The sequence below is a fragment of the Muntiacus reevesi genome, chromosome 1 (genome assembly GCF_963930625.1).
Source record: "Muntiacus reevesi chromosome 1, mMunRee1.1, whole genome shotgun sequence".
Taxonomy (NCBI): Eukaryota; Metazoa; Chordata; class Mammalia; order Artiodactyla; family Cervidae; genus Muntiacus; species Muntiacus reevesi.
This window is the reverse complement of record NC_089249.1, coordinates 162,077,464-162,084,573: the sequence shown is the minus strand read 5'-3', so window position 1 is coordinate 162,084,573 and position 7,110 is coordinate 162,077,464. Positions and strand designations below refer to the sequence as shown.

The 7,110-nt window shown below is 41.5% G+C and overlaps 1 pseudogene; it reads left to right on the top strand.

Moving 5' to 3' along the window:
• The first annotated feature begins 711 nt into the window (after window positions 1-711).
• LOC136164577 (peroxiredoxin-1-like) lies at window positions 712-1,613 on the top strand (annotated as a pseudogene).
• Window positions 1,614-7,110: the final 5,497 nt, after the last annotated feature.

The following is a 7,110-nucleotide window of genomic DNA, read 5'->3' as shown; positions in this document are numbered from 1 at the left end:
TTAACTTAGTCATTTCCTTATTGATGTACTTATAGATGGTCCTGTTTTTCACTATTATACAAATATTACTGACATCATGTAAACTTCTGTATTTCAGATTCTTTCCTTAGAGTAGATTTCCAGAATGTGTCTTACTGGATCAAAAGCCAAATACATTTCCATACATCTTGTTACTTCCCAATTGACAGTGTACTCAGCAAATGTAAGTGAATCTCCCAATTTAAAGATGAAAAATCAGGGCCTAAGAGTTTAAGTGACTTGCTCCAAGTTACAAAGTCACACAGATAGAGAGCCCAAGCCAAGACAAAAAGCAAGCATCTGGCTCTAGTCCTCAATTCACTAGGGACATAAGCCTTTCTTTTATCTCTTGGTTTTATTTAACCTTAGATGTTTGGGAATGTTGTCAAGTAGCTTACTATCTGCTCTTCTCATATGAGATTTGAGGAATAAAATTCACTCCCTCAATAAAAATTCTAAGGTCTCATGTCATGTGAGTCACATTCTACCCAATGACAGCAAAATACACGTGAAACATTTACCAAAATAGACCATATGCTAGCCCATAAAATAAGCAAATAAATTTCAAAGGGTTGAAGTCATACGAACTATGTTTTCTGGCCCCAATAGCATTAAACTAGAAATCAATAATGGTGGCGTGTCTTCTTCCTGACCGGTCTCCGTGGTTCCTGCCTGAGAAGTGCTGATAGCAATATGCCTTCAGGAAATGCTGCAAATGGGCTCCGTGCCCCTCAGTTCAAAGCAATAGTTGTTATGCCAGATGATCAGTGCAAAGATATCAGCCTATCTGACCATAGAGAAAAATATGCTGTGTTCTTCTTTTACCCTCTTGACTTCACCTTTGTGTACCCCATGGAGATCATTGCTTTCAGTGATCGGGCAGAAGAATTGAAGAAACTCAATTGCTGGTCTTTCTTGGTGGTGCAGTGGTTAAGAATCTGTCTGCCAAAGAAGGGGACAGGGGTTCGATCCCTGGTCCGGGAAGATTCCATGTGCTGCGGGGAAACTAAGTTCATGTGCTAAGACTACTGAGCTCACATGCCACAACTACCGAAGCCTGTGCTCCTCAACAAGAGAAGCCTCTGCAATGAGAAGCCTGAGGACCACAACAGAGAACAACCCCTTCTTACTGCAACTAGCAAAAGCCCTTGGAAGCAATGAAGACCCAGTGCAGCCCAAAATAAATAAGTTAAAAAAAAAAGAAACTCCACTGCCAAGTGATGGATGTTTCTGTGGGTTTTCACTTCTTGTCACCTGGCGTGGATTAACACACCCAAGAAACAAGGAGGACTGGGGCCTGTGAACACTCCCCTGATATCAGACCCCCGGGGCACCATTGCTCAGGACCATGGGGTCTTAAAGGCTGATGAAGACATCTCATTCAGACCCTTTTTACTATTGACGATAAAGGTATCCTTTGAAAGACTACCACCAACGACCTTCCTGTTGGCCACTGTGTGGATGAGACACTGAGGCTAGTTCAGGCCTTTCCATTTATTGACACACATGGGAAAGTGTACCCAGCTGGCTGGAAGTCTGGCAGTGATACCATCAAGTCTGATGTCCAGAAGAGCAAAGAATATTTCTCTAAGTAGAACTGGGCTCTGGGCCATTTTAGGGCCAGGCTGCAGTAGAGGGCCTTGAGAACAAAACCTCCTTTGTCCTATTGCCATGCTTAAAAACAAGGCCTTGCACTTGTTCTAGATGCGGTATGGGACAGGACAGGCCTTTTCTGCAGGCGTTGGGAAGGCAGATCTCTCTTCCTCTGTACAGAATGACCTGAGCTGTGTCACGGGGCAGGCCAACTGATGTGGACAGTAGTAGGGTATATAGTAGCAGGATATCACTTTTAATCTTTTGTAGTTTTTGTTAAACTTGGGCTAAAGGGAAAAAAGAAACTAATAGCAGAAAATTATCTCAAAAAATTTCAAATATTTGGAAACTAGATAACACATTTAATTCAAAGAAGAAATTAAAAGGAAATTAGAACTTTTTTTTTTTTTTACTTCTTGAAATGAGTACTGTCTTTATTCACAATTTCACAAAGACAGAGACTGAGGCTTAGAAGTTCAGCTTAAACAATTGGTTGGTAAGTGGTGACTCAGGCTCAGAGACCTAGTGCTTCACTGTTACCCTAAAATGCCTTTCTTCACCTAGTTCTTCCATGTATACTGGGTCCATGGATGCCTGGACTTAATCAGAAGTGTAGAATGTATTTTGATTGTAACAAAAATGAAAACCAAAAAAAAAAAAATGAAAATGAAAACCATTTCATATCAAGATTTGTTGGATGTCGCTAAAGCAATTCCTGAGGAGAAATTTGTGACTAAATGACTAATGACTATATTAGAAAAGATGAGTAATACAGTCATCTGTATTGTACTAAGTGACAATATTAGGAGAGAAGATCACAGATCATTGACCTAAGCAACAAGGAAAGAAGAACAAATTCAATCCGAAGTAAGCAGAAGGAAGGAATTAAAAATCTGAGCAAAAACTAATACAATAAGAAACAGAAAAACATTAGAGAAAATCAATGAAACCAAAAGATGATTCACTGAGTTCAATAAAATTGATGAACCTCTAGTCAGACTGATCAAGAAAAAAGAGACACAAATTACCAATCGCAAGAATGAGAGGTGCCTCCTGGACTGTGTGTTCCTTGGCCCTAACTGAACTGTTTCTTCTCCTTTTTCTCCTTTCCTTCCTGGTCATCCTCCTACTGCTTATTTTAATAGATTTGTTTCCTGATAATCACAGTTACACACGTTCAAGGCAGATAATTTAGAAAACACACGGAGAAAAGATCATCTTTGTAAAGATCATCTTTGTTCTCCTCTCCCACTCTTAGAAATAACCAGTGCTTAATATCTACATTCTTGCCTTTTCTCTAAGCATCTTCTCCCTAAATTGTATCAGACTATGCATAATTTTTGTAAAAATATTTATTTACTTGTAAAGATCATCTTTGTTCTCCTCTCCCACTCTTAGAAATAACCAGTGCTTAATATCTACATTCTTGCCTTTTCTCTAAGCATCTTCTCCCTAAATTGTATCAGACTATGCATAATTTTTGTAAAAATATTTATTTACTTGGCTGCCTCGGGTTTTAGTTGTGGTGCATGGACTCTCTAGTTGTGGTGTGTAGGCTTAGTCGCTCAGCTGTGGTTGGGGGCTTAATTCCCTGACCAGGAACAGAACCCGTGTCCCCAGCATTGCAAGGCGGACTCTTAACCCCTGGACTACCAGGGCAGTACCTATGCTTGTTGTTATGCGCATGCATCACAACTTTAAAGCAAAAACTAACAATAGAACCCTACACCAGTATGCTGTTAGCCATGAGATAAACAGAACTGGAAATATGTTCAAATCTTGAGTCCATCTTCAGCCTCACAACCTTGCTTTGACCGTCCTACCCACTTCAAGCTCCGTTTTGCCATCTTCCAAGACCTGCAGGGATCCAGCCTTATGACTTTTTGGAAAGGATTTGAAATCTTGAAGAGAATGTAAGAGATAGATTCTCTCTTCCTTGAGGGTTTGAATTTGAACTTCAACCCTAGGGGTGGCATGAAAGATTTGTTTCCTGCCCAGGGAATTTCTTGACGGCAGACATGAAATTAAGAGACACTTGCTCCTTAAAAGGAAAGCTATGACAAACCTAGACAGTGTATTAAAAAGCAGAGACATCACTTTGCCGACAAAGGTCTGTATAGTCAAAGCTATGGTTTTTTTCAGTAGTCATGTACAGATGTGAGAGTTGGACCATAAAGAAGGCCGAGCACTGAAGAGCTGATGCTTTCAAACTACGGTGCTGGAGAAGACTCTTGAGAGTCCCTTGGACAGCAAAGAGATCAGACCAGTCAATCCTAAAGGAAATCAACCCTGAATATTCACTGGAAGGACTGATGCTGAAGCTGAAGCTCCAATATTTTGGCCATCTGATGCAAAGAGCCAATTCATTGGAAAAGACCCTGATGCTGAGAAAGACGGAGGGCAGAAGGAAAAGGGGGAGACAGAGGACGAGATGGTTGGATGGTATCACTGACTCAGTGAACATGAGTTTGAGCAAACTCTGGGAAATAGTGAAGGACAGGGAGGCCTGGAGTGCTGCAGTCCAGGGGGTCATGAAGAGTTGGACATGACCTAGCGACTGGACAGCAAGGAATTTCAGACAATAGCAAGTGCAGATGGTGACCCACACCTCCCAGGGATGATTGGTCTCTTTTAGTTTAGTAATAATAACAGGTATTGGTGACAGGTGCTCTACCTGCATCATTTCCTTGAACCCTCATATTGACAAGTGAAGAAGATCCCCCCTTTATATGTTAAGAACTGAAGGCCGAGGACTTCCTGGCGGTCCCGTGATTAAGACTCAGTGCTTACACAGCAGGGGGCATGGGTTCGATTCCTGGTTAGGGAATGAATAAATTCCCCATGGCAGCACAGTGCTATCAAAAACAAAAACAAAAAGACAACTTTCCCAGGGACACAGAACTAGTACATGGGTGGAGCTACTACTTGAGCCCAGGTCTTTCTTTTTTTTTTTTTTTTTTTTTTTTCTTTTCTTTTTTTTTTTTTTAATATTATTTTATTAGTTGGAGGCCAATCACTTTACAACATTTCAGTGGGTTTTGTCATACATTGACATGAATCAGCCATATAGTTACATGTATTCCCCATCCCGATCCCCCCTCCCACCTCCCTCCCCACCCGACTCCTCAGGGTCCTCCCAGTGCACCAGGCCCGAGCACCTGACTCATGTATCCCACCTGGGCTGGTGGTCCGTTTCACCATAGATAATATACATGCTGTTCTTTCAAAACATCCCACCCTCACGTTCTCCCCCAGAGTTCAAAAGTCTGTTCTGTATTTCTGTGTCTCTTTTTCTGTTTTGCATATAGGGTTATCGCCACCATCTATCTAAATTCCGTATATATGTGTTAGTATGCTGTAATGTTCTTTATCTTTCTGACTTACTTCACTCTGTATAATGGAGCCCAGGTCTTTCTAACTCCAGACCAGAACTTGTAGAATTAGTGCCTTCATGATGAAATGAAGGGACCTTACTGCCTTGGTTTCTTGTTTTTCCACAGTCAGACTTGAAAAGCTGTCAGGGAAGTGCTTCAGGCTACATCATGGGCCCATGATTGGCTTGCAACAGGCACTTTCCAAGCCTGACCTGGGACACTAAATGCAAAAAACAGTCAGTCCTTACCATGTTCATCTGACTAGTTCTGGGTATAAGTTCTCATTCTTCCAGACTCCTTCTGTGCCGTCTAAATCAGAGTTGGTGTCTCACCCTCCTGTCCCCACTAAAGGCATTTATAGATTTAACCACGATGCCAGCCTCTGTGTTGCCAGCCTCCTTCAGTCTTCATAATAATCTTGCCAGGAGGCACGGTAAGTATACCCATTTCAAAGATGGAGAAACTGGGTCCCAGAGACTCAGCTTACACGGAGCTAAGCAGCCGACCTGGGATTAGACACCTGGGTTCTGTGACACCAGGGCATATTCTATGCAACCTCCATCTCCGCCTCACCTGCTGGATGGTACCCTTTCTCACATCAAACTCACTGACTCTTGTGGATGTCTCCCTGTGTCTGTCCTCCTAGTTTGGATGAAGATGTCAAGTTGCTCAGGCTCCTGGCTCTCCAGATGTTTCATCACACTGGTCTTCCTCCAGCTGCCTTTGCACATGTCAGGTAAGAGTTTCTGAACCTCTTTCCCTGCCTGGGACATTGGGCAAAGGGGTCCAACAGAGTCAGGGACAGCACTCCGGGGAACGTGTACTTCGCCGTCTGCAGCATGGCCCTCGGCCAAGAGAAGACCGTAGCCATGGTCATAGGAGATAAACGCAGGGTAGGAGAAAAGCTTGAAGTCCCTGGTGGTTCCAGAGAAATCTCCTATGCTAGGTGAAACTTGAGAAAGCAATTCTGGATTTTTAAAATTCTATCAATAACAAATGTTTATTGTGGACAATTTGAAAAAATACAGACCATTTAAAATAAACCCCTAAATGGCCTAGAATCTCATAAATTGGAAAGAACAACTGCTAACATTTTGGGGCATTTATTTTTTTTAACCACTAAAAAAATTGAAATATAGCTAATTTACAATGTTGTGTTAGTTTCAGATGTATAGCAAAATGAATCAGTTTTATAGATCTATATATATAGACATATATATATCTATACACTACATATATGTGTATACACTATATATATACACTATATATGTCTATATATATACATGCACACATATATACATATATATATGTATATAGTGAAGGGATTTCTTTGAAGACTTTCTTATATGTCTATATCTCTGAGTGTTCATGTGTTTATGTGTATGTATTCTTCTGCTCAGGTTTATTTATTCCCCTCCACTTACAACGTCATGAACATTGTTCACCCACGTCCTTAAGTCATTCTCTGAAGTATGATTTTTAAGGGCTGCATGGTATTTCATTGTGTGGTTATGGCATAACACAATTATTCAGATCTCCATTTCTAGACATCTGAAGGTTTCCATTTTTTTCCTTATATTATAATAAATGGTACAATGCATATCTTAGCACATATTTTGGGAAGTGATTCTGATTGTTTTCTTAGAATGTGTTTCTGGAAGTAGAATTAATAGGTCAAAAGCGATTGACTCTTTTAAAGATTCTTGAAACATGGAGCCCTGTGGCAGAGCTGAGTGGTTTCAGAGCCAAGAAAGCCTGTGGTCTTGGGTCCCAGATGGGGAGGAGTCATGGACCTCTGCCAATCTCTTTTGTCTTTTCTCTCTGTCCCCCCCTTCTCTTACTACTGCCACTGTCTCTCACTGAAAGTTAAGTGCTGGATCTCATTAAATGTCCCAAGAACCCAATGGAATAGAGTTGGCAGGCCAGGCTTGATGAGCCTGTCTCTGGCCTGGGGTCAGGCAGTGCTGAGCGAAAGACCTGCATCCAGCTTGTGCTCTTTGCCGCTTGACATAAAGCCTCTTCTGCTGTTATTTCCTTCTCCATGTTGTCTCTCCTTTCTCCTTTCTCTCCTGCCTAGACATTCGGCTTCCTGCTGTAGCTCTATAGAAATTGGTTTGCCCTGGCC